Source organism: Neopsephotus bourkii, unplaced genomic scaffold (assembly GCF_033783945.1).
Source record: "Neopsephotus bourkii isolate Nb327-2 ecotype Australia unplaced genomic scaffold, CSIRO-AGI_Nbou_v1 NB_795, whole genome shotgun sequence".
Lineage (NCBI taxonomy): Eukaryota > Metazoa > Chordata > Aves > Psittaciformes > Psittacidae > Neopsephotus > Neopsephotus bourkii.
Genome location: NW_026901291.1, coordinates 3010926 through 3038195, shown reverse-complemented (window position 1 = coordinate 3038195; position 27270 = coordinate 3010926). Strand labels below are relative to the sequence as shown.

At 39.6% G+C, this 27270-nt stretch overlaps 1 protein-coding gene across 2 annotated transcripts in view; it reads left to right on the top strand.

Annotated features, from left to right (window-relative positions):
* Nucleotides 1–27270, top strand: part of TMEM132C (transmembrane protein 132C) — a 203685-nt gene that overhangs the window by 19937 nt on the left and 156478 nt on the right. Inside the window, exon 1 of one of the 2 annotated variants that reach the window (XM_061355394.1) lies at nucleotides 12895–13005. The exons of the other annotated variant lie outside the window; for it this stretch is intronic. The gene's annotated coding sequence lies outside the window, so the exon portion shown is untranslated. Of the gene's footprint in view, nucleotides 1–12894; nucleotides 13006–27270 lie in introns of those variants that run through there. 2 annotated transcript variants of the gene reach the window in all.

Here is a 27270-nt window from a genome sequence, read left to right as displayed (position 1 = left end):
GGCTGTAGGAATGGGCAAATGGAATGGACTGACAGTAATGGGCAACTGTCTTTCTGCTCAGCTCCCTCCATTTTTGCTGATTCATTTTTCAGTGACAATACTAAATGAAGTATTGAGTTTGGACAGCAGCCAGTTGTCAGCACATGGCAAAAGATTTTAATTCTGCTTTTAGAAACCAGATAAGTGGTGTGCTAATATAAGCACGATCTCCCTTCTCAGTTGGACAGCTTGAGAATTAAGATGATCATGACACTGCCATGTTGTAGCATTTAGTGTTAGAGCTTGTTAAATCTCTAATTATTATAACAGGCAGTGTGCTGCTTGTAATGTAACATGCTGTCTCAGTATTATAATGTCTATTTGGTTATATACAATGACAGAGCAAATATATAGCATTATTCCTTGTGAAACCTTGTCTCTTGATTATGTACCTTTTTTTTTTCAGTTGTGTTCATACTTTGATGCTGCTCAGGATTCATAACTGCTCTCATCCTTTTCCATTCCCACCCTCATAATTTCAACATTGAAAGCTGTGTTTCTTGGGTAATCATCAGGTTATGCATTTAGCTGCTTCCTGTCTGAGTTCCCTGTTTTCTTCAGATGCATTGTAGAATCATAGAATCAGAATAGTTAGTGTTGGAAAGGACCTTAAGATCATCTAGTTCCAACCCCCCTGCCATGGGCAGGGACACCTCACACTAAACCATGTCACCGAAGGCTCTGTCCAACCTGGCCTTGAACACTGCTGGGGATGGAGCATTCGCAACTTCCCTGAGCAGTCCATTCCAGTGTTTCACCACCCTTACAGTAAAGAACTTCTTCCTTATATCCAAACTAAACTTCTCCTGTTTAAGTTTTAACCCATTAACTCTTGTCCTATCACTACAGTCCCTCCCCAGCATCCTTATAGGCACCCTTCAGATACTGTAAGCCACGAAGCTTGCTGTAGCTTGAGCCCAGGACAAGCTGGGCTTGTACTTCTACAAGCCATAGCATATGTGTTCTGATGATCAGTGAAGACATCTGATTTCAGTAAGGAAATTAAGACCAGAATGCCTCTGAATGCACAAATGGACTGAAATGAGTGGTTTTAACGTTAACTGTAGTAGTGCTCTTTAGTCTTCTTTCCCATTGTATATAGATTTTAACCCCCCCCCCCTCATATCTGTGCTTGAATTGATGTGTAATCCTCCATAGAAGAGGGAAAAGACTGCCTTGCTTTATGGCTTCTCAATTATATTTTTAGATGTGGTATTACTGTAAATTTGTTTAGAGAGATCAGTGAAAAAAAAAGTGACTATGTGCGGAGTTCTTTTGTTATGAAACATGAGGATTTCTCCATTGCAATATGCCAATTGCAGGTGACACAATTTTTGGTATTGAGAAATTTTAGAATCTGTCTGGGTTTGCACAGTATAGGAGGATTTTGAATGGATAAAGAAAGGTTGGATCTCAAAGGTTCTGACTATTGTAGTGCTGGATGGGTGCATATAAAAACATGCTGCGTTTCTCACTGAGTTCATACAATACAGAACAAAGCTGTGACAGTACACTCGGAAGTGATCTTGATGAGTCCTTTGCCAGGCTGCTGTTTGCCAGCTGAATTTGGTACTCTCATTCCCCTGATCAATGAATAGATTTTCCTCCGATCTTCTTTTATTTTTTTGTTTCCTTTCCAGTTTTCTTTTTCTATGGAAGATGAAACCTGTCTCGGGGGCTGAGATTTATTAACTGCTGCCTGAGACACTTTGTGTGATGTCAGAGCAGGAGAGGAACTGATTGTGTCCTTAGAACTATCTTTAACAGAAAGGCTTTGGACTATTCTATAGATTTTTAAGATGCTTGGTTAGTTTAAATGAGTAGTGTGGAAGATTCAGAGAGACTAAATATTTAAGGCTCTATTCTGCCCTTACTTGTGCCCATGCATATCTGGGTTTTCACATTAGAATGAAAAATCTACATAATAGTTAAAATTTTGGTACCTGCTTACAGAAACTTATGTATAGATGAGTAACTTTTTTGCTTATATGTGAGAAATAGGAACAGTTGTGTGGGGATTAGATATTTAGTATTTTATTTTATTTTTATCACTTATCTACCTACCATGGACTCTCAAACCAGGCTTCTACTCAGTTATGTCCAGTTCCTTCCAATTCTTTACTAGGTGCATGGCTTATGGCTCAAACTATGAGAAGATAGTTTGTGTATTGTTTGTAGGGCCTCTGAAAGTCTAGCATTGCTACTTAGTTGGTTGGCCTAGCTTGCCACCCCAGTGTGCCTGGTGTACAGGTATTGTGGTTCTTGGTAAAAGTGTTTCAGCGCTCTCTTTAAAAATGACTGCTCAATGGTTTTCTTACTGTGATTCAGAAATTTGCCATCTGAGACAAGTGTGATAGGAATATTCTCTCAAGGTGAAATTCAGATAGTGATAGGAACTATGCAGTCAAGGTGAGAAGCTCACTCAGCCTGGGATTTACTCTTTACAGTCCCAGATGTAATGCATTCATTAGTGAAGTCTGAATTCAGAGTGGGAAGAACTGACTTGGCCTACTCTGTTCCCTTGGAGTATTCCATTAGTGAGTGCTTTTCACAGTTACATGTGTAGCTAGGCTGAGAGTTTTGTATATGCTAAGTGGATTCTAGTTATTCCCCTGACCTTTGATTCCTCTTTTGGAAGTTTATGCATCAAGAAGTATGCTTTGGTGCAGTTCTAAGGAAAGTCTGTATTTGCTGGTTTTCAGTACCTTTATGGTATGAAGATATTAGGGTATCTAGGCAGCTTGCCAGCATGACTAGACTGGATAACAGTTGTCAGGTCCTGCACACCTCAGACAAGGTATCAGTCATTGTCAGTGAAGATTGTTTAATTGCTCTATAGATGTATTTTTTTATCGGCTCTTCCACATGGTGACTCGGGAGGGTGAGGAGGTTGGGTGAATTGCTTCAGGCTAACTGCATTAGTAGTAGCCTAATGCAAAACATTAAAAAAAAAAAAAAAGCCAAACAGAGCAGCTGTTTGCCTTTTGCCTCACAGCCAGCCCTTCCTGACATGTGAGGCACCTTCATGACATGTAAGGCAGGGATTTGTGTTCTGCTGAGTTTGAAAGTGTGATCTAAAGGGATGCCGAGTATCCAGCTCTCAGCAAATTGCCAAGTACAGAAGGCCCTTAAAAGAGCACTTATGGAATTGCGTAGAAGGGCTCTTTGGGCAGTACTCAGTAGTGAGTGTAGAGAGGCCTTCACTGAGAATCGCATATGTTCAACTGTGGAACAGATATATGGTGTGATATGGCCAGACGCATGATGCAGGATGTTGTCAGGGAGGCTTCTCTCAAATGCCTTTCTCTCAAAGAAAATTGATCTAATAACTATAGTCCTGAGACAGGATATAATCTGAGCATCTAGTTTGCAATGTGCTTTGTTGTGACCTCTCCCCAGCCACAGCAAGAAAACAAGGGCAGTGGTGTGCGGTTGATAAAGGAGTGTGTTGGTTGTTGAAGATGTGGAAGGAGTTCTACTTCTGAAAAGCTTACAGGATGCTTGTATAGCAGCTTTGAAAAGCACGTTTGCTGTGGTGATTCGCTACTTTTGCCAATTTGTAATTGAAAGGTGGACTCTTCATTCAAATGGGTTGATGGCTCTGAAGAAAGCAAATTTTAGTGTGGTTTTGATGTTGGGTTTTTTTGTTTGTTTGCTTGTTTTTAAATACTTTTTTTTTTTTTTTTTCTGGAGAGTATTGCATTTCCCCCAGCTGTGCAGAAAGTGAATCTAATTGCTTTGAGTTGTTCCTTTGTGGAATTCATTTGTGTTCCCTCACAGTAACTGAGGAAGTGACAGACTTTTTCATTATGCTTTTGTTAGTGCAGATTGACATGTAAAGTCCCTCTTGATCTGTTATGAAATGGAGTCATGTTATTAAGGATAAGGAGGGAAGAGGGAAAGTCTCTCCAGGCTTTTCCTTCCTCCTGCTCAACCATATTTTCTTTTATCATACTTGTGCAATTAAGTATTTGCTACTGCTTAATAAAATTGTATAGTGCCAGGCTGGCAAATGGTAGAGCTGCAAAGCTGATAATGAATCTCTAGAGCTTTGGAGTTGATGCTGAAAAGTAGTGAGCTTTGAGGGGGGTCTGACCTCAGGAATCCTGTATCAGAGAGGGCCAGGGTTGCACATGGACCTATGGGTGAGAGTGGCACCAAGTGACACTTTGGAGTAAGTTTTAATATAATGGGGCCATTCCCTATCTGGTACATGAAAATAAAGTAAAACCTAAACTGAAAATTGACTGAGCATGCTTTAAGTGTTGCACTGGAGTAGGTAAATTTGCTATAGCAGTCTTTTTCTTTTGTAAGAAGATGAGGCTTCATGTGTCTTTAGTATAGTCAAGATACATTATGTCAGAGAAACCAGTAGGTTAATTTAGCTGTTGGGCATTTTTTATACTAAAAATACATACCCGAATTGTGTCCCTGACTTTTCCTTTTGTTCCTTTTCTTTGTGCAAAAAAAATTTTGTGTGTCTATTCAAAATATATATGTGTAAAAATACGTGTAACAATCTTGGTGAACTGCTTCTATGTCTGACTTGAATTTGGCTTACACAAGTTTGTACGTTGAAAATTAGCAGGGATGTTACTTCAGATTTGTTTGTTTAATGATGCACTGGTGTATAACCAGTAGGGATGAGAAATTGGAAGGTTGCTTTTGAACTTGATGACAGATTGCCAGGGGAACGAGGGCTATAAAGCCATTCATTTGGCTGTCCTCTGGGGATAGTCAGCCATCCATCCAGCTGAGTCAGCTGTAGCAATGAGGCAGGAGACACCTTCCAGCTAGCCAACCATTTCGAAAATGTGCTAGCTGCTTCTGGGGATTCATTTAGTTAATCAGATTAGTTTAGCAAGTGTCAAGAAGAGAACTGACCGAGCTGCTAGATAAAGTATCCCATGTAAAAGAGAAACAATCAGTGACAGCAAATACAATAACTAGTATTTTTCATGAATATATCATTTCAAATTACACTTAGCAGTGTGATTACACTTTCATATTAATACCTGTCTGTGGATTGATTTGGAAGGGTTAAGATTTCTATATTGGGTTTAAGTCCACTTCTTCCCAGGTCCTCCCATATTGCTTCCTTTCATATTGTTTTCTGTATTGTTAATCATCCCTCATTATTACTTGCTTCTCACCTTCTTTAAAGGCTTATAAGTACAAAGTAACTTCCTGATACTCTCATGTGTGGATCATGGAAACACCTGTATTTGTATCCCTTACCTCTTTTTTTTTATGCCACTTTTGTCAGTGAGGATCCAGGCCAGCTGACATCGCAGTCAATGAGGAGCAGGAGGTGGATGAGAATTTCAGGCTAAGGAGAGTGGCACTCAGAAGTGGGTTTATGAGCTCACTGGAAATTGAATTGCAAAAACTGGATTCCTAGCCAGCATCAAACCCAGGATCCATTTCTTTTCAGAAGGAAACAGAGAACAAGACATGTAATTGAGGCACTGCCTCATTTATCTGTATCTTCAGTAAAACCTTGTGTGTAATTAAAATACTAGGGGAGTTTAGCTGCTATTATATAAAAGACTGTAAATAAGACAGATCCTAAAAAGCTGGGTGATTTTAATGCTTTTTTTTTTTTTTTTTTCAATTTTAGTGGAAGAACTTTTTTTCATTGGTGTTATTTACGTGTTGTAAGCAGCAGTGAATAGTGGTTAAGCAAATGAACATTTTTGTACAGTTTTGTTTTCTGTTTTTTGATGACTTGGACCTGTTTTCAGTAAAAACTCTTCAAATGCATCCTAACTTGCTAGAAGAGGTTGCAGAGTTTGTTATGCTGCATAACGTGTTTTATGAGAACTTCAGTCAAAATCAATGCAAAATACTGTACTCATTACAAGTATTTTGGAAGTGTTTTATTAATACCAAGGAAGCTTCCCTTTTCCCCTCCAAGATCTTTGGCTTTCTTTACTTTCAAACATTCACTTATTTTGCAACATCTTCATTACTTTCACTCTGTAGGAAGCTGATTGCATGAACTCGCATACTTTGTGTTTTGAGGAATTAGCCATTAAGTAGCAACAACTTAAAAACTTCTCTGATTGATTACATGTAACTGTCTAAATTGCAACAGTGATTAAATTCAAACAGACGTTGCTTATGAGGTGCAAAGTAATTTATTTTGCTAATAAAACATCATTGTACACTTGCTAAGAGAAAATTTTAAATTAACATTATTGACTATTTTTATATCTTAATTCTGTTCAGATTTCTGCTCTAATATAAAAAAAATAGTCATGTCTTTTCATGAAGATAACTTTGAAATCCTTTGCAGTGGAAAAAATCAAGACAAAGAACTGCCAAACACAAGTTGTATTCTGTGAATGTAAATAGGTTCTGCATCATAATTAGTGATTTTTCTAGGGCTGGTCTGAAGGCCCTGTGTTTTCATGGGAAAATCCGTTTGATGTGTACCATCCCTAATTTCTGCAGTACTGAATAACCAGGCTCTAATTCTGTTGTAATGAACCATGTGTTAATGCTACAGCCTTCTGTCCAGCCAGAAGCCAAAACTCCATGTCTGACTTTGTAATGAATCTTGCAGTCATCTTGTTGACTCCATGGGTAGGCTTTTGTTCCAAATCTGTCCTCAAATATTGCTAGCTTTCATTGAAACATACAATGCAGCCTACAGTTGTGCTTGGGCTTATGCAATTTGCTAACTTTCCTGGAAAGTGTGAATACTTCATACCCTTGAGGGAAATTTGTTTATTTGTTTCCTTGTTAGTTTTGGAACAGTGGGATTTAGAGCAGTGGAACTGACTGGAGCTGTTCAAAGTTCAGTTTTCTTTTTTGTATTGGGTTTTTTTTTAAGCTATGATTCAGACAGAACTAGCACAGAGGTGAAGGTTTGCTATGTGTCTCTTGGTGGAAAGGTTTATTCTTGCAGTCCCTGCTTTCTTGGGGTGTCATTTAATAATGAGCACTTATTTCTGTGTTCTGATTAGTGTTTTTCCCCAGATTGATTTATTGTCTGCCATCAAGTTGATTTTTTTGTTGTTGTTGTTGGTTGTTTTACTGCATTTCAGTGTTAGTTTAAAACTTGCAAACAGAACACAGTTTTGCATGGGTACAGTTAGATCCAGGAAGATACTGACTGAGTTCAGAGACTATTTGGTATTGTGAATGACTTATTGAAATCCTAATCAAATGCACAGACCCTAAGTAAATGGAATTCCTCCTCCCCTACAGGAAAAGCTTGTGAGACCAATCCTGTTGTACTTACATGCTGCAATGAGTCCTACAGTGGCCTGAGCAATGTTCTTCAAGCACATTGCTTCAGTCAGCAAGTCTGCATACAAGTCATGCAGTTTGGAGTGGTAGTTTTGTTGTAGTCCCACTGAACTGACCATCCTTTGTGACTGGGAGAGATCTTGTATGTGCCTACATCCAAAATTTTGGGAATGTACTTTATAGGTTAGAAACTGATGCAAAGATTGTCAGTTGTGTGGGTGGCTCCCACAGAATTTAGATAAAGAATATGCGAGTGTAAGCTAATCTCCATGGCAAATACTGGTCTATGAGGTAGGTTTCGATGGAGTTTTGTTGATTTTTCAGGCATGTGTATAGCACCATTGGTTTACATATAGAGAGTCTAGCCCGATTCAAGTGTGCACTTGTACTCTTTGTCTGCACAGCTTCTCCCCATTAGCATAGTTGTTACTCCTGAGAGTATGTGTTCATTCATTGCATCTCAGTGTGGCAGTCAAAGAATTAATTACTCTGAGAAGGGACAGGCTTCTTCTAAAGAGTTTCACAACTTCAGCTTTTAATGGATCTCTCTCCCCTGCTGAGGCTGCGCTGCAGCTTGTCAAAGCATTCGCGGCGGCTCCACGGGTCAGTGGTTCCCAATGGAGAGACAGTGTTAGAGGAACCATGACACTGGTTCCTGAGGCTGATTTACTTGGAGTTGGGGGTGAGTGAGGGAACAGGGAGAAGGGAAATTGTAAGCCCTTGAGTCATTGTTCGCAGGAAACAGATCTGAAAATTCTCACTGCAGGTAAAAGTAGTACTTTATTTAAGCACATGTTACTTGCACACTCAAGTGCTAAGCCTCACTGCTTACTTCTGAAACTGATTGCCTAAATGGCGTGACTGCAGTGCTGCTGGATGTTCGTTTCATTATCTAATGTCACTTATTGATTTTCATTAAAAACATGTCAGCACTGATTTTTCTAAAGCACCCTCGGAAATGCATCCTGACCCTTTTTTATGTCGAGTCCACTGCAGAGTCTCCCACTGAATCAGTCTAAAGCAGGATTAATTTCTGACTAAGAAATGTTGATTAAATATTTTGATGTGTGAGTGGTTAAGACTGCTTTAAGAACAAAGCATGCCATGAGGAAATGAACTGAGACAAGGGAAAAGCTGAAAGAGAAGATGCTATAAAACAGGCGCTTGTCTGCTCATGCATTGTTATTTAAAATTAGTGATGCAGATTAGCTGAGGATCTGGTCCTGTGTATCGGCATGAGTTCACACACCAGATTGTATTGACATGAAGCTGATAAGAGAAAGGAAATATTATTTTAAAACGTAGTTAAATCTGAGTACAAACAAGTGCTTTTTCTTCTCTTACCTTGTTACCACGAATTTTCAGGGAGCCTGGCATATTTGTTCCTTAAGTCTTAAAATACTGACAATCACAAAACTTAAATTGATCATTTGGTTTTGTAATATGCTTCTGTTCCTTTTCCTACTCTCCTCCTGTGGCTCATCATGCTTATTTTTCAGAAATGAAAAATCAGTTATTAGAAATGTGTGCTGATGTGCAATGGCGTATGAATATTCTGTGGGCCTTTAGCGTAACTCCAGCTCAGCTGCCTGTGATTGCAGGGCACTAAACTTGCTGCTCCAAGACTTGTGCCTATATATTCCTGCGTTAGTTAACACTGAGGCTTCACAGAATTGTCACACTGTTGAAGTCCAGTGTCTGGAAAGTTCTGGTACTGATGAACTGGCTATTGGATTTGAAGCTGTGGCCTAATTTAGGTAGTAGTGGGCTGCAGAAATTCAAATTCATGACTGAAAACCGGAAAATGCTTTTAAAGCCAGTTTTATGTGTATCTCTAAAGATGGATAAGCTGGTTTCCCAGCTTCTGTACCATGGATTCTACTCTCAGAAACAATACTTTATGTTCATTAGGTAACTATTAGCCTTGTTTTGCTTGACTTGAGTGGTAAAATTTATGAAGAGAAATGTAGCATCCCATTTGCGGGGAAAAATGACTTTGAGGCGTATATCTACTATTGCATCTCTTGCATTTTTGCACTGCAAATCATTCACATGAGAATGGGTTACTTGAATACAAGTAACATAGCCAAACCTGGTGAGGTAGATTGGAGTGTGTTCCCAGCTGATAGAAACAACTCTTGTGTTGCTGGAATATAACCCTGACTTCTGCTTAGTCAGTAGTGTTTCAAGTTGACCGATGCACTTGTGGGTAGAAAAGACATTAAGAAATGGATGAACAACTCAGTGCATGTAAGTCTCCAGCTCTTTGAGATTCTTGCCCTGCCCTTATTTTTCCTCTTTTTAGGAAGAGTATGTGTGTGTGTGAAGTACAGTTAGAGCCTCCTGGTGGAGGGTGTTTGTATGCTTTTGAAAAAATAATGCTGACCAGGTGTGGCTTCTGTCATCTGCATTACAAAGTTGTAGAGTATAAAGCTCATGACTCTCCTTCTGGGGGTGAGCATGTTAGACAGTTGTACCATGGTGTCTGGTGGAGTAGTTCTTTGCCTTTTGATCACAGATACATATATCCCAAGGGGAAAGCCTTTGAATGCCTCTCCATGTGCACCTCTTCATGGCTGTAAAAACTCTTTGCACTGAGGGCATGTGTCCCTATTCTCTGTGGGCACTCTATTTTTTTTTTTTTTTTTTGCTTCCCATTGCCTCTTTCTTCAGTGTATGTTTTTAAGCTGTCTTCCTTTTCTTCATTCCTCTTTTAATCTGCATTCATTATACTCATTTTACTTTTACTGCTATTAGTGCTTACTGTTCTGTAGCAGAGTAGATTTTTAGGATAGACATCCTTTTGAATACTTGTTGGATTCCCCAAGGGTTTGTGAAAGCATCTGTTTAAGTGGGACCAGCTGATACATACAGTGCTGCTCAAAGCCCACTTACATCCTCCACTTCTGGAAGGTATGTAGGTCTCTAACGGCAGCAAGACTGCTGCAGCTCTCTTGTATGATATAATAGCAAGCTTCTATGATAGCACCAACTTCTTGCCTCTTCATGGTGCAGCCTCATGTAAACTTAGCTATTGTTACACGAAGCTGGCATAGAGGAACAGATGAGTGTTCCATCAAATAGGTTGTTTGAGCTCTGGAGGTGGCTTTTTTCAAGTGTCCCTGAGGAATGCAGAAGTAACCCCCTAACGTGCTGAGCCAATTGTGCAGCTCTGTATGACCAGGCTGGAGGGAGGAGACTGGATTTCTTCCTGACCCCCACCTGTCAGTCAGCTTAGCCCTGAAGGATAAGCTGATCTTTTGATGTCAAGGCTTAAAATTGTTGAGACTGGAGGGCATTTCTAATAGGTTATTGGGTAAGCAAGGAAAAGCAATGGTAGTCTGGATGGTATCAGCTTTGCTTTGATCAGATACTGTAGTCTTGTGCTCACACACACAAATTTAATAGTTACTACTTAACGCTTACCTACTCTGTCCGTGTTACTAAATGAGAAGCAGAGGGTCTCTGTGGTGCAGTCTTCTTGAGCAGACAGATCTGAGAGCTTTGCCTAGCAGTAGTGACTAACAGATCAGTTTTGTTTTACTGATAAAACAGTGAAGGAGCAATGCATGAGCTCTGACTTTCCCTATAACTGTGTGGATGCATATATGTGTGTGTGTGTGTGTGTGTGTGTGTGTGCGCAAAATACTGTAAGGCTGCCCCAGTTTGGGGATTTTAGTGCTTTTGAAATACAAGTAATAAAAGCAGAAACTGGCAGAAACCTATCCAGAGCAATGTACTGAAAATACAACTGCTGAAGGGGAAACACCACCTTCTTCACCCTTCAAACAACCATACCATAAATTTTCTCCCTCTTTTGGTTTTAGTACTGTTGTAAAAAGCCCAGGCCTGCTTTAAAAACGAGAAACTTTCTCTTACAATGGCCAGAACTGAGCTCCGAGACACTGCCACAACTCATTGTCTGTAGAAGAACCCTTGCTGGGAAGGCTGTGATTTATATCAGCCTGCCTGTCATGGGGTGAAAGGAATGCCCGGGTTTTCATTTTGATCAAATGTTAGGTTTGAAAACCACCCACTGCTGTAAACTCAGTTGGAGTGGAGAGATGAGATGGAGCACATTGCATGCTTTGTTACTGAGATAGTGTTTTAAGGCTGTCTGAATCTGTTTCCCATTGCTGAGTGCAGGGAGGAAAGATGCGGATTTAAAAAGGGAAAGCTAAACTGAGCTTTTCTGGATTTGTTTTGTGGGTTTTGTTGTTTTTTCTTCCCCTACTTTCAAAGCAATAGATAATGGGGTGAGAGCAGTTCAAGAATATGTACTCTCTTCACTGAAGACAGTAAGGAAGGCAAAATCTTTGGAACCTGAGTAGATGAACCTGTGGAAAAGATGGGGGTGGAATTTTCCAAGGGGACTAACAGAAATAGTCACCTAGTTCTTACTGAAAGCTGAGGGACCTGCCCTTATGCTTAAAACAGGGGGCTGTGGTGGGGGTGACACCAGAACAGTTTTGTCCTGTAACTGGTTCAGCAGCTTTCACATGGACTTAAAAAATAGAATTGGAGATCCTAATTAGAGTTTGGAGCAGTCCTTCTCGAGGTTATATTAAATAAAGACTATAATATGGACTCATGTTAAGAACATGAAAAATTCTATGCTCTTGAGCCCATCAGTACACTCATGATCATGATCTTTAGATCAACTGTATGATGTCAGGGAGCAATTTTTATGAATAAAGGATCACTACTATGAGTAAGAAGAACTGTCTTACCTGCCCCTGCTGGCATTACATTTGTAAATGTGATGTAAAATTAGAAGGCATAGATAACTCCCCTACTCCACTACCGCAAGATGTGTAACCTTAGGCAAATCATGTCTGTGTTCATCTGATGCAAAAAGGGATAACACAGTCTCATAGGGGTGCTTTGAAACTAAGCACGTTCAAGATTAAAATATTATAGTGACAGTGGCAAAAATGTATACAGTGCACTTCAACCGGCCTATTTGATCAGGACTTCAGGTCAGAGCAGATTTAAAGGCCATCTGTGGTATGATTCCATTGACTTACATAAACCAGGATCAAATGTGATTCATGTATTTGTGTGGTCTGACCCTTTTGAATTCTCTAGTCAAGTTGTGTTGGGAAGGGAGAGAAGTACAGAAGTTTGCTACGATTTTTATTTGTCTGTCTTGAAAACAAAACCCTATCAACAGCTAGCCAGGAGACTCTTGCTTTGCAGTTTTGATCACAGTTTCAGGGACACGAATAGCAAGCTGAAATGTGTGTTTTAAATTACAACATACAACACCTCTGAGTATTTGTCAGGGAGTTAATGTCGGTGTTGTAGATGATTCCCTCTCTAACCTACTTCCAAAATAATATACTTTATTAACAGACCTGCTGAACTAGAATTCTAATTATTTTGCAAATACTTTTTTAAGTCCTTGTTTTTTCCATCTTTCTCTTTTTAACCATACATTACACCTTTATTGGTTTTGCATTTCCAGGCATAAGAGGGGAGTTTATCCCATAGCCACATAACTGTGGTCCTAGCTGGGAATGACCAAAAGGACTGACTGATTATAGGACCTAACAGTGCTTGGTGAAGGTGGTTTCCAAATGTTGAGAGAAATACAAGATCTGTTTCACCAGGGAATCAAAGGCTGAGTTTTTGAACATCACATTACTACTAATACCCAGCTGGAATGTGTTAACTGCAACCATTGCTGTAAGAAATTGCCAACATCAGGTAACCCTGCACTGTGGAGCTGGAAATGATTCTCAGGCTTCTCTTACAGTTCTCATTATTGTACATCCTGTATTTTTCCTCATAGGGTTCAGGTCTGGATTTCTTGCCTTTTGGCATTAACTTTGTGCTTGTTCTGTTCAACATATGACTTACTTGTGGGCAGAGTACTAAATGCCAGTGCTTTAGGGATGGGTTTGAGTGGTTTTGTCAGAGATGTCTTTTTAAGATAACATTCACTTCATTATTATTTTGGTGGTATGCCTGTACTGTTGGCATCAAAGCTAAGGGTTGAGCTCTGACAGGTATGCACATTATTTGTCTGAAGCTGTATTGCAGGTAAGGATTTTATAGTTTGAATTTATAGCCTCTTAATTTTAACAGCCATTCAGAAAATGCTACACAGCTTCAATCAGTGGAAATTCTCTTGTTTGTAAGAGCAAAGGCTTCATAAGTATGGGCTGAAGTGTGTTTCTGAGTAGGAATGCTATTAGAACTGCCTCCCCAGCTCCTGTAATAAAAGTTTGCACAATGCACTTTAGTGTACCATCATAAAATAGTTAGGGTTGGAAAGGATCTTAAGATATCTAGTTTCAACTCGGTAAGATCCCATTTGATAAATCAAATTATCAAATACAAGTTCGTATACAGTGTAAGTTCATTTACAATACTCCTTATTAAGTAAAATGAATTGGAAACTTAGCTTTTCTGCATTTTACTAGGTATTTTTGTTCAATTGCTGCATTTATCACTTAGATCAATCATCTTCATGTATAATGTAATTTCATTTGTGAGCTTTCTAAAAGAAGTGTGAAACTATATTCACAGCAAAAACTGAAAAATGAAAAACACGCTTTTGAATCAGTGTGATAGAGTACTTGTTACAAACTTCAGACTGGATTGGTGCTTTCTGTTCGTATACCTACATAGTATATCTGATGTATCCAATTCCTTGATACTAGGTTAAAATGTTAATGTTAACTAGGATAAGTGGGTACTTAGAGTCACAGAAAAGAAAAACATCTGAACTTATTACTGTAATCTTTCATTAGGTAGCTGTAAGTTGGGGGGTCCTTTGAACCAGTCCAACTGGGCCCTGTAAGCATTGGGTCCTCAGTGTTTCATAGAAATGCTTAAGCCACAGCCCTCTGATGGAGAAACATCTGAAAACAGCTAGAGAGGTCAGCTCTGATCTCTCTTGTGAGACTGGAATTTGTTGAGTAGAGTTCTTATCTGTGCCGTTCCCTCCCACACCTAAGTTTTGTTGCATTTGTTGTATACATTTTACAGAGCAGAAAAGGAGTGCTTCTGAAAGCTGTCTTAAAAATGCAGGCTCTGAAGAGATTGGGGGAAAAGGGCAAATTCTTTTTAATTCCCATTTGTACAAATAATCCGTAGATTAAGGATTTCAGAGCAGAAAGAGGAGCTGAAGTCCGAAATGCCTGGCCCCTGTGTGGGATTCATACAGAGCAGCTGAACAAAATTCTTCACTTCAAAAAGCCACTGCACAGTTTCCTTCTCTGTTCTCAGGGAGATGATGAAGAAGAAAGATGACGACTTTGCAGCTGATTAATCACTGAGAAACAGTAATCACTAGTGGTGTGTTTTGGATCATTATTCAAGGACTTTGAGACAGAAATAAACTGGAGAACTACAACAGTAGCTTTCTCTAATTATTTTTCTGTTCTCAGCCCTACTTCATGTATTGAGCAAACCATTTCTCTTCTTCCAATTTATAGTCAATGATCTCTGGGGCACTGATTCAAAACATCCTGTGGAGTTTATTCTAGAAGCTGACTTGATGAGAGCACATTCATGTCTTTAAAAAAGGCTATTTATTGTGGAATTAATTCAGACTCTAAAATCGTAGCTAAGGTTTTATAGCATACTTAAATGTATATATCTGCTTGAAAAATATTTTTAAATAGATCTTTGTCATCTGTAAATTGGCACAGCATCTCCAGAGCTGACAGAAATTGAGCTGATTTATACCCGCTGAAGTTTGGACCCCTTTGATTTTTCTTTTCTCTTCCATGTGTATAATGCACAGAGAAAGAAGGCAAACCTCTCTAATCTGGAGAGAAGTTAGACACTAATCAAGCACTGAAGAGGCACCATGCCGAGGCTGAGAGCTAAAATCCTAAGGATGAAATCAAGTAGTTGCTTTATCTCTTTCTTTTCAGACATCTAGAGAGATGCTTATAGGCAAAACTAAAAGTCAATGAATGAATCTAGCCAAGTGGTTTTAGCTGCAGATGAATGTATTAAAATTCCACTGAAAGTGGCAGCAAATAGGTGACACTTAATATAGCTTATAAAGGCTAACACCAGCAGTCAGGCATCTCTGTGTTTCTCTCTGACTTAGTATATCCTGTAAGCACCCAAACCAAGGGAAAAGGTGCTTAATTTAGAAAGAAAAGGGGTTTTCATTTTGTTTTAAAGTAGCTCATAATCAAGAAACTACCATCAGTATTAAGTCAGTTAACTATCTGCATGTCTATAACTTTGCCCAGACCCTGAGCAATTGCAGCAGTGATTTAATGCTTTTATTTTTTTTCTGTGGGTATCATTTGTGAGAGACTCACACTTGGAAATGAGCAAGTGAAAAGATGTAGGGGAAGAGAGCAGGGTGGAGTTGGTCACCTCTTTTAAATGGTCACAACGTGACCATTTTACAAGTACATTCTGTTGCATCTGGTTCTTCGTACTTTGCTGCTGATTGGGGTCTGATTATTGGTACTGGAGGGAGGGATTTTTTCCTTAGCTTTTTCTTATGTGGATGGTTTCATGCTTCTCCTCTAGATTAGGAACAGGACATGCAGGTTTTCTACCAGACTTGAGTAACCGAGCTGTTCCGAAGGAAAAGGTTTCAGGCTTGGATTTTAGGTGTAGGTAATCTACAATATTTCTGAGCCCCCTTTTCTAAAATGTTAAATGAATAGTGATACGGCAAAATCAAGGTTAGTAGTAGGAGACTTCCTGGATGTCAGTTGCTTGTAATGTATGTGAAATGATTGACATCAACTTTAAACTGCCAAATAGGAAGTTCACACCACAGACTGAATTTCACTTCAGTCCCAGAGACCCAGATTTTCAAATGAGCTCAGCCCTCAGGTAAATGTGGGAAGAAATTATCATATTTCTAGAGCCCTGCAAGCTGAATTTCAGAATTGCTGCCTCTGGGTACCGACTGCTACTAGACTCCAAGTGTAGTAATGCAAGTTAATGCCTGCAGGATTGCACCCTAGGTGTGTTGCAACTTTAATTTTGGTCCCTGAGAAGGGCAATGAGCTCATACAGACCTAATGACAGCTCATCTGCACTTTAATTAGCCAGAGATGCCATCATATTTAGTACAGGAGCCATACTAAAATGCCACTCACATTTCACATTAAGTGTTCTGTGTCAAAGACACCATCACCCAGGAATGAACTGCTGCTATTAAATTTCATAAACAGTCATTTGAAATAAAGAGTTGTCACAGAAGCAGACTTAAGCAGCATTTTAATGTAGTAGCAGAGGCATGTTGTGCAAGGGACAGCATTACAAAACTCTCCTTCAGACAGAAAAGTCATTCAGTCTTGGTCATACCCACCTGAGTGGCCAGGTATGTGTGGTTTCTCTTCCTTTTACAGTGATTTTGATACCTTGGAGCAAGCTAATGAATTCTAAGAGGACCTGGCAACACCATCTAGAGTTGAGGCTGCCTGGTATTTCTTATTATTGGACCTTTTTCCTCTTGTCAATAAATACATCAGAATTCAAAGTGAGTTTTTCTGTACCAGTGCTGGTCTGTCTCTGGATGACTTTTACATTTAGAAGAGTCAAAACTATTCAGTTTGAGGAAGAAATTGGAGGAAAACTGTTTAGTCAGCCTTTTATTAATATATTTTAATTGAGACTCTTCAAAACCTTTATGCTCTTAAGAGAAGGGACTTTAAAAGTGGTGGGAAGGTTCATTTTCATGCCATTTTATGCATTAGAAACCTGCAGAGAGACTAGCTTTTTCTATTTGAATCTGGTGTAATATAAATAATAAGAAATAAGCAGTAAAATGTATGATGTGTTATGCTCTTTTCCTTCTAATCATTATATCATCCTTGAGTTCAAAGGTATTGCTTTCAACCCTCAGGATATTTCTTTTCTGCGTATCTCCTGAGCATGTCTTCCTGAAGCAAGAGGCTATTGTGTTTTCTGGGATCACTTAAAATTTCCAAGCAAACATTTTGCCATTAAAATAAATAAATAAAACAAAGTAATTAATGATGGGAGGGAACTATCAACACAAGCAGTGAATACACTGGGACAGTCTGCACCTCGTGCTGCACTTTAGAGACTTTGCTTCATTTCCAGTAACACTGAAGTCTTAACCACTGCAATTACCACTGAACCTTCAGATTCCTAGCAGCTAGCAGATGAACAGAGAAAGCAGTTATCTGAGTAACTAGGGAATTTAACACCAGAACAGCCTTCTTTTTCACTGGCACATTAATGTGCTGTGATTATATACCCAGAAGACAGAATTTAGCTAAGTTTCTGGTGGGGGTAAGAACTAGAGCAGCAGTAATCTCATGTATCTTTAAAGGAAGAAATAGGGAAATTGTGTAAATAATTGGGATGGGATTTAGTTTTTCAATCTGCCTGTTAACCTCTAGGTAGTCTTAAACCATAGGGAAGTTTTCTTGTGATACATCTGAAATGAATGAAGTTCTTCTGATATGTATGAATATAATTGTCCTTCACATAACAGAAAACCTGATCAAAACAGTCTTTTTCTTCCCGATGTATCTGATGTCTTGTGCAATTACTTTGTCAGTTCTTCCATCCTGTGCTTCTAGTAGATTTTGGTCTTGTTACTGCAGTGGGTTGGGCAAGTTTTCATCTGTTCCTTAGTTTCACCACCTGTAAAACCGTGGAAATGACACTGACTTCTGCTGGCTAGGGAAGTGATCCTGAGTTATAACAGGTATTTGCATCAGGTCTGCATTTCTTAAGTATAGCTGACGTATCTAATAGTACAATGTGTATGACTGGAATTTAACTAGCATGATTAACAGCGCTTGTAAATAAATACCAGTGCATTTACACCAACAGTAGCCATGTGTGGAGCTTGGAAAGATGATGTAAATAATGAAAAACCCAGGAAAAAAGACTAGTGTGTACTCTTTCCTGTTCTAGAATGGATCTGCATTTTTTTTTGGCTATGTTTATTAAATCTGAAGTTGATTCTGGAAAGCTGTTCATGTCATTGCTCTCTCCATCCAGCAGAAGTGAAAAAGCCACTGATTTGGTTTTAATATATTGGAGTACTATGTAGGATTTTAACTTGGTAGCAGTCTAGCAGTTAAATCTTTTTAGTATATAGGGGCGAGGTTCTACTGTCATTTGCTTTTCAGATGCTTAAGTAACGAAAAACTTAATGCTTATTTCTCAGAAATTCTTCAGTAGATGTACTGTAACAGAAAGAAATATTATTCATTTAAAGTGCCTTATTCAACCTCAAAGACACACTGAAAAAGGAGACATGCTGCGAGTTCATTCTCTCTTTATGGGGCTGGGTTTCATCTTTCTTGAAGCAATTGTCTTTTTGCTTCTTGAACTCTTCTCCTTTGCTATCGAGTGTCACATCTGGTAAGGTCTGATCCCTCATATCTGTAGTCACAAGAACCTAGACAAATCTAAACCTACTGTGGAAACATGTTGGTTTAATCATGATTTTGATCAACTGTTTTGCTTTGCTCCCCCAAGTGTTTCAAGATGCTTTCATAGTAGATGCAAGGGAATTCTGGGAGATGGGAATAAAGATTTATATGCAAAATGTGTGATTTGAGGGGGTTTAGAAAAAAATTAACTGAGTGAAATGTTTAGATCTGATGGTTTCCTGCTGAGGATGCATATTTTTTCAATTGGGAAGGCTGCTTTAAAGGACTGAAGAAGTGCTGTGTGTGTCTCTGCTCTTTCCTGCAGCATGCTGAAAGCATGAATGGAGCTATGGCTAAGATGGGTATATTAGCTCCTGTTAGCAGGAAATTTATTGTTTGCTACATGTCAGTCATGGAAAGGGTTTCTGACCATGAGACCGTGCTCATCTTTAATGATTTGTTTCAATTGACAGCGTTTCTAATGAGAACTGTAGAAGTTTAGAAAGCCAAAGGAACATTTATCTTTAGTTCCTGAGGTTTTTGTTGTGAGGTTTCTTATGGTTCAGTAGAAGCTCTTTGAGTTGGTGGTAGTGTTGAGGCTGGAAGGAAACGAATGGAAGATGTAAAGCAGGAGATTTAACAGGACAAAGTTGTTTGCTGTTATTTGCTAGTTACAGGAATTAAGTATGCTCAGGAAGTTCCCTACTTGACTATATCATGAGATGGATTCCTGCCAACTTACAATACTAATATTCCATCAAGAGGACTTATTTATGCTGTTGTATTAGGAACTTTAAAAACTCTATCAGAAAGCCATTTATTTACTTTAATAGTGCCACTAATGTTTCATAAATCTTTTGCGGCTGTGGTTTGTTGCTGCTTAAGGAGATACAATAATTCAGGTACATCAGCTTGATGAAAAATTGGGAGACTTGTTTTTCTTAAAGGAAATTAAGCTAAAACTTAGAAAATGTAGCTAGCCCACATCAGATTTAGATGCTGGTTTATGTAATAGCTAAGAGGTGGTCCTGTAACTGCAGGTATGGAACAGAGAGATTTGCCAGAAAATATTCAGTAGGTATATTCCTGTCATTTCAAGCACATACATTATCTGATACAACACTCGCAGGGACCAGGATTCTTTCTGTGCTGTAGATGAATGGAATGACAAAGGGAGAAGTCATCTATGCTGTGAGTGGTTGAGGTTGGTAGAAGTTTTCAGGAAATACAGCTCCAGTTTGTCTGTAAGTACTGGAAGTTTGCAGGTAACCCTGACAATTGTTATTAATTTTCTAGAAATCAGTAACATACTTGGTCAATTTGGACTTGCTAAGTAAGATTCACGTGTTTAAGACTTGCACATAGGTTATTCCTTACATTTCCAACCATATAGAAAAAGGATATGGTACTGGAAATAAATTGATTAATGTTTATTTTCTCATACTTTCTGCTTAGCTGCAGCCAAGACTTGTTCATTTTCTTTTTGACTTGTCAGATTCAGAGGTATGGAAGTAAACCGACCAACTTATTTTGCCATGTGGCCTGCTGGAGGGGAAATCTTGGTGTTGCAGGGAAGTTGCTGATGAAGTTACTCAAAGGGCTTTGCTACTGGCCGATAGCCAGGGCAGGACAGATTCTTGGCTGCAAAATCAGCTGTCTGTTTGCCATTTCAGTGTCAGAAGTGAATGTGTGATAGGAAGGTCTAAGATAGACTGAGGAGATAAGGGTAACAGGACAGCCATGAGTCAGCACCTTGTTTGCTGTATTTGGCTTTGGTGTTAAGGGCAGTTAGTTTTAATAATGATACTCAGTAGCTTATTCAGCAAAGAACAGGGGTTATAGCTTTCAAACTGAAAACACCATATATACTAATGAAAAGTAGCATAGGTACCTCTAAAACCTTTAAATGTAAGATAAGGCTGGTGTGAAAATTTGGAATGCTGAGCAGTAAACACTTTGCTTAAGTTTGTTTCTGCTTAAAATTGAATCTCAGCAGATTTACTTTCAGATTCTGTCCAGTACCAGTCTTTGTTCAGTCATTGCTATGTAGGTTTTTTTGTGTTGTTGTTTTTGGGTTGATTTTTTTTTTTAATTGATTTGAAAGTATTTGGGAAAGGAAAAGATCCAGTGTTTTTTCTAATTGGGTAATCTAAAGCAGTTCAGCAGTTCAGCTATCTGGGAAACATCATTTCCTCGGATGCCACGATCGACAAAGAGATAGACAACAGAATAGCAAAGGCATATAGAGCCTTCGGAAAACTCCATAAAAGAGTCTGGTGCAATAAACACCTGAAGAAAAGTACAAAGATCAGTGTCTATAGAGCCATTGTATTGTCTACGCTTTTATATGGGTCTGAATCATGGGTCATCTACCATCATGACCTGTGACTCCTCAAACGCTTTCATCAGTGCTGCCTCTGTACAATTCTAAACATCCATTGGACTGACTAAGCTCCAGTCTTGGAGTTTATAATTTTAGTAACACCACCTTCCATTACATAATGACCCTTTCAAAGGTCCCACACCATTTTTTGAGAACTAGTTAAGGCCCCAGGCATTTACTTCTGTAAAGGAACTCTTGGGGTCTCTGTGTACCTAGAAATCAGTGGTCTATGGTAATTCAGTTCTAGGAGAATTGCAGGTATGATGTCTCTCTTGTTAGGGATTGCCCTAACATTGTGGATCTCAAAACTTTCATCTTAATTCAAGTTTACCATCTTAGCATAATTACAAGTGAAAAATTACTTGTAATTATTCTTGCCTGCTTGATCTAAAGCATTCGATTTTTCTGATCACCATTGCTTCCACAAAGTCACTTCAGTTTGGATAACTGCAGGTTTGTCAGCTGTAGTTTTGGAGAAGATGGCATGTTTTACATAGTTAAAATCTCTTTCTAGCTCCTCTGCATTTGAAAGATCTTTGGTCCCATAAGAGTATTTGTACTGCTTCTTCTCTAGTTACCAGCATGAAAAATTTCAGAGGAAAAGAGCTGACAAAAACCTCTTGCAACAGCAGGTCATCAGCAGCTACCTAGTTCATTTTGCCTACTGCAGTGCTGTGGGAGGTTGAAGCAGCAAGACAGGAACCTGTGTGGAATATATTTACTCTTTACCTGTTCTACTGTAGATTAAATGAGAACAGATTTTTTGCTCTGAGCATCTGTGCATAGATTCAGTCTGAACAGGAGGGTAGTTACAAAATGAGATCAGCTCCAAAAAATAATAATAACCACAGTTTATTTTAAAAAGGGAATATAAATTGCTACCTTTTGAGCAGCCAAAGAAAATTGTAGGCTTGTGTAGGCTCTGAGATTTTGCCAGATTTTCTATTGATTCATGTTAAGGCTAGCTTTCTTGAAAGATTGTTTCAAAACAGGTATGAGCTCTGTGCCTTAAGAAGAGATATGTACCTTAATCAAAGATGACGCCAGGTACAGAATGCTGTGTAACAGCGTTAGTGTAATCCACATTACTAATACCCCCCCTTCTGACCTGAGGAGACTTTTCTGACCTTTCTTGCTGTCTGTGTCTCCAATTACATTTTCTGATGTGGGCACTGATTGTGCGCTGGCATCTGTGATCAGATGATACGGAAACAGTTATCAACCTAATGCAAGTTTCAGTTACTGCCTGGCTGGACTGGATTTGAACCAGGCATCTGGAGGAAAGAAAATCTCTTTTGTTCTGCCAGATCTTCTGAGCATGAGGCTGACTGGTGAGGAGCAGGGACCAGAGAACAAAAGTAAAGAGTACCAACTGAGCAAGGAAAAAGAGACGACTCATAGCAAGTAGTAGCAGGTCATTAAGGATAGTGCTTGCTATGCAAGAGAATCATCTTCCATGCTTCATGAGAGACAACTCTCACCATGAGAGACTCCCTATAACGCTTTCCCAAAGTGTGGTGTGTACATTGCTGGTGGTTTGCAGGCCACTTCAAAGTGAAACTCTGAACCTAGGTCTCTGAACCCATGCAAGCGTGTAGATCTAAAATATACACCATTCCTTTTTGAAATTGGCTGCACAGAGTTCCCACAGTTCTCTTTACTGCAGGGGGGAGTCCATGCAGAGGAGCTGATTTCAAGAAACCCAGCTTTCTTTGCAGTGGACTTTGTGTAACATTAGACAAATTCTTTATTCTGTCTGCACCATGATTCCTTTACTGTAAAATAAGGAGAGTAGCACATCTCTGCTTCTCATAAGCTCTTGATGATTAGAACTGTAAGATACTGTGACAGAGGGAAGGGACGCCTGATTATTGCAGACAGCTAGGGACTACCATGACATTTTATGGTGCTTATCCCAAGTCAGGACTAACGTGCACAGGCAGAGAATGTTGGAGCAAATCAGCAGAGTGCCTCCACTATGGCTGGTTCTAATTAGTCATTTTTATGAGTTCCAGAGTCAGACAAAAATGAGGAGCCCTCCCCTTGTCTTGTTTCCTGTTTGCTGGGTGCATGTAAAAGAGATCTGGCCCTGATGTATGTTAATAATGAGCTGATAATGTAAGCCAGCTGAGAGATGTGGAGTTAGTCTGGTATGCTGCCAAGTGGGAGGTGAAAGTTCAGGAACTGACTCATGTTGCCAAGACCTGGTCCTGCGGAGAAGGTCTGCTCATTAATAGATTGAGTTTCTCATTAGGGCTACACAGCATATGCTTACAGCTTTTGGGTTTCAAGCTGAAACCCAATACCAGTAAAAGCCTGCTGAACAGAGCGGCAGATTTACTGGTAAATAAAGGATTAAAGCAACACTTGGCAGGGTTGTTGGACTGGAAACCTGACTGGCCTTTGAAGATTTCTCCATATTGTAGGTCCTCCCTTTAAATTTATACCAAGAAGAAACTTGTGCTGCTCTTTACCATGCAGCCCACGAGGCAGGAGTTTTACATAGTCTGCTCTGTGTCCATCAGGGGTATAAGATGTTTATATCTGTCTTTTAAATCAAATGTATGATACTGCCTCTAAACTAAAATGTCACAAGTAAGTTAGCTCAGAGAGGGCTGGTGTAAGCAGGCTTCTTCCCTACCCCACTTGCAAGCTTTGCTTTCTGTGGAGAGCAAGTACCATGCATTTTCACAGTGAGCAGGTCAGCATTTACAGCATCTTAAAACTACTCTTAATCTGTTTTTCTGAATGAGGATCTCCAGAAAACCAGCACAACTGCCTGCTTGCATTACAGCATGTGACATTTATTACAGCTGGCCATGAATGGAGTTCATACGTGGCTAAGCAGCCTTAGCAGACTGAAATACAGACAGGTTTAAATAGACTTACAAAAGAAAGAAAAAATATATAGCAGTCCAAAAGCCCTACAGCTGACAAGAGTGTTAATGCAGTACTCTGGAACTTCAGGGTGGCATTGGCTTTATATTTATTTATTGAAAACAAAAATGATACCAGTTAAGTTTTGGCTCTTGAATTTGCATGGCACAGTGGCTGTCATACTGCTCTGCTTTAGCTACCTAGCTTTACCTGGGGAAACAAGGAGGCAAAATGAACTCCAGGATAGGCTTTGTAAGCTGGTCAGTATAGTAATAGTTTCCTTTTTCTTTTCATTAATCTGGTTCTGTTGTTTCATAACTAACAAAGGAGACAAAACTGCAGATGTGGAGGCAGCAGTGAATTTTATGTAACCCATCTTCTAACAGAAGGGTTTCCTTTGTTCCTGTGTGCCCAGAAGCCACAGGCATCTTTAATCATTGCTGAAGTCGTATTGTCTTGATCCAACAGCCATGCTAGACCACAATTTTTACTGATGCAAGACATCTGGCTTCACTAAAGTTACAACAGGGAGAAGGTATCTGGCTTTTTCCTTGCTCAGGCATGATATGACCAATTGGTCTGAGAGCTAGTTCAAGAATGGAATTTCCAGTTTATCATATAGAATGAACTGTATGTATGTGTGTGCAAATACATACTACATGTATGTTTGCACATGTACATATTTCATTATGATGATGCGTACTATTATTGTTACATAAAGAACTGTATGATTTCTTTTACGTAACTAAGAACTAGCAAAAGAATGTTTCTAACTCCAGAGAAGCCTATATCAGATAGCATGTGCCAAGCTTTGGTTGTGGAGCACACTGAGAACTTGATTTTACAGTCAAGTGATAAAATTCCTATGGCAGACCTCTGAGAAACAATGCCTAGGAACAAGCAGTTGGGGTCCAGTGTAGAGCAATATGGGAAAATACGTTTGGGTATGCAGAAGCATGTGACAGGCTTGTTTGTGTGTTACTGGAGGAATGCAAGAGGCCTCCCTCTTATTCGGTAGCACAGAGAATCACCACTGCTGGCAGTGGGGACAGCCGTTAGTGGTGGCTCAGGGGAGTGAGAGCTGTGCTCAAAGCCAGGGTCTTACAGTAGCCTTTTGCACTGAGTATCTCAGTCTTGTGGCATCTCGCTGACAATAGAGCCCTGAACACTTCTGATTAAATCAGTAGCTTTTATTCAGCTGTAACCTCATCCTCTGCTGCTAGTCTCTGGTTGCCTGCTGTGTGTTAGCACATGCAGTGCTGCCAAGAGTGAGTGGACAGTATTCCTTGCATTGAGATGTTAGCCAGCCACATCAGCTTTTCTGTCCCTTAGAGGGCAGATTAAAACATGCCTAATGCTTAATAGCATAAATCCTGAGGAGATCTTATGTAAACATATTCAGTGAGCACTCATTAATTTCCCTTAGGAGCCTGGCTGAATGAAGATGATTTTCAAAGAAAGGGAAAAATTAATTTCATCTTTAAGGACTGCATCTGTTGGAAAAAATTGGAGGTACTCTGTGCTTTAAGCTGTATGAATTAGGGCTCTGTGGCATGGACATGGGGGAGAAGAAAGGTTTGGAAGTTATATTAGGAAAGGACAAAAATAGAACTTGCAAAATGTATAGCAAAGCTCTATTTCATTGATTTGCAGGGAGGTCTCACTGATTCGTGAACAACAGCACTTTAGGAGTATGACACATTCAACCCCTTGTAAAGATGGTACAAGCATTTGCTCCGTGCAGTTTTATGGCACTCAGCATAACAAACTTGTGTTCATTATTGTCACTTGTCTTCTGCAATGACTTTCAGGACACTTGGGAAGCAACACTAAGGTAGGATTCCTAGAAATGGAGTCTGTTTTCTACCAGCCCCAGAATACACATTTACTCTCTCCTACTTTCAGAGGTATGCAGGCTAACTTTGCCTCTTTCATTATTGTGATCCATGATTACTTCTTGAAGACTCACCAGACTGCTTCTCTGCTTTGTAAACTGGATCCAGGTTCTTGTTAGCTATCTTCATCCTAGATGTGCCTTGTTTTCTGACTTCTGAATTTATTCCTTTGCTGCAAACTCTTGTCTTGGAAAGAGAAACCTGGTCTCAGTGGCCCCTGCATCCTAATTTCAAAACTGGAATTGCCAGATGTCTTCTCCCAGATACTTTCTTCAGGTATGGCACAGATGGTGTGCTTTGGTTTGACCCTTTCCACGCAGATTATAATGAGACAATTAGAGCAAATGAAAGAGGCTTTAGAGAGGGATTTCTAAATCATCCTCTCTACCTTAAACATTAAAACCAGAATTAAAACCACATGTACATATTTCTTCTGCACTTCCTCACTATGATTAGGCATTCTGCTGTCAGGTCTGCTTATGCCCTCTGAAGGATTCCCTTTTGGATTTTATTCTTCCTTTCGTAGTTTTGGCCTTCCCATATCCAGTACTACCACCACAACCACTGTACTGCTCTGCTTTTCCTGTCATTTCATCACCCGCTCCTCTGTTGCAGGTAAACTGGAAAGAAGAGATTAGAGAATGGCTGAGGTTCAGCTATGGTGGGGATTGGGCCTTAAGGACCCTCTTTCTTCCTGCTTCTGCCCCTCAGTACCAGCAGTCACCAAACAGATCAGCCAGTGGCTGCTGTGGAGAGCAGCCACAAGCTTTTACGTCAGGCCAGGATACATGGGAGAAACAGCAATTCAGGATTTGGGGAATAGCTGCTTACTCTGGTATCCATTGTCCCTTGCTCTGTTAGCAACAGAGGCTAGGATACATGGGAGAAACAGCAATTCAGGATTTGGGGAACAGCTGCTTACTCTGGTATCCATTGTCCCTTGCTCTGTTAGCAACAGAGGCTAGATCATCTTTTAGATGGTATCACCTTAAAACAAGCCCTTAGTGGTGCTATGACCACAGTAACAGCAGTGCTCTAACTATGCCATTTAATTAATCCCTGGGAAAGAAGGTGTTTAAGCAGATAAATTCCCACTTGGTTTCTGTCCTGCTGCTGTTCTGGTATGATGAGTTGCTTTGTGCTTTGTGACAAAGAATTACTTGGAGGTTAAAGGTGACACTGGGTTCATTTCCTGAATGGGCAAGACGGAACCCCACCCCCTCAGCCTCATTTCTCAATTAATCTCCTCATAAATCCTCATTCCATTTTTGAAATGGAGATGGGTAGCAGGGTTGGAGGCAGGATATTGGGATTTTCTGGCATGTTTGAAGTCACAGCATGCATGCATGCAAGTATTTAATACATGTAGGTATTACAAATGTGCATGCATTATGTCTGTAACTGTTCCAGATTCCTCCATGGAGGAGGAGGAGAGAGTGAAGAAGGGTCAGTATCTGTCTTCACAGATTAG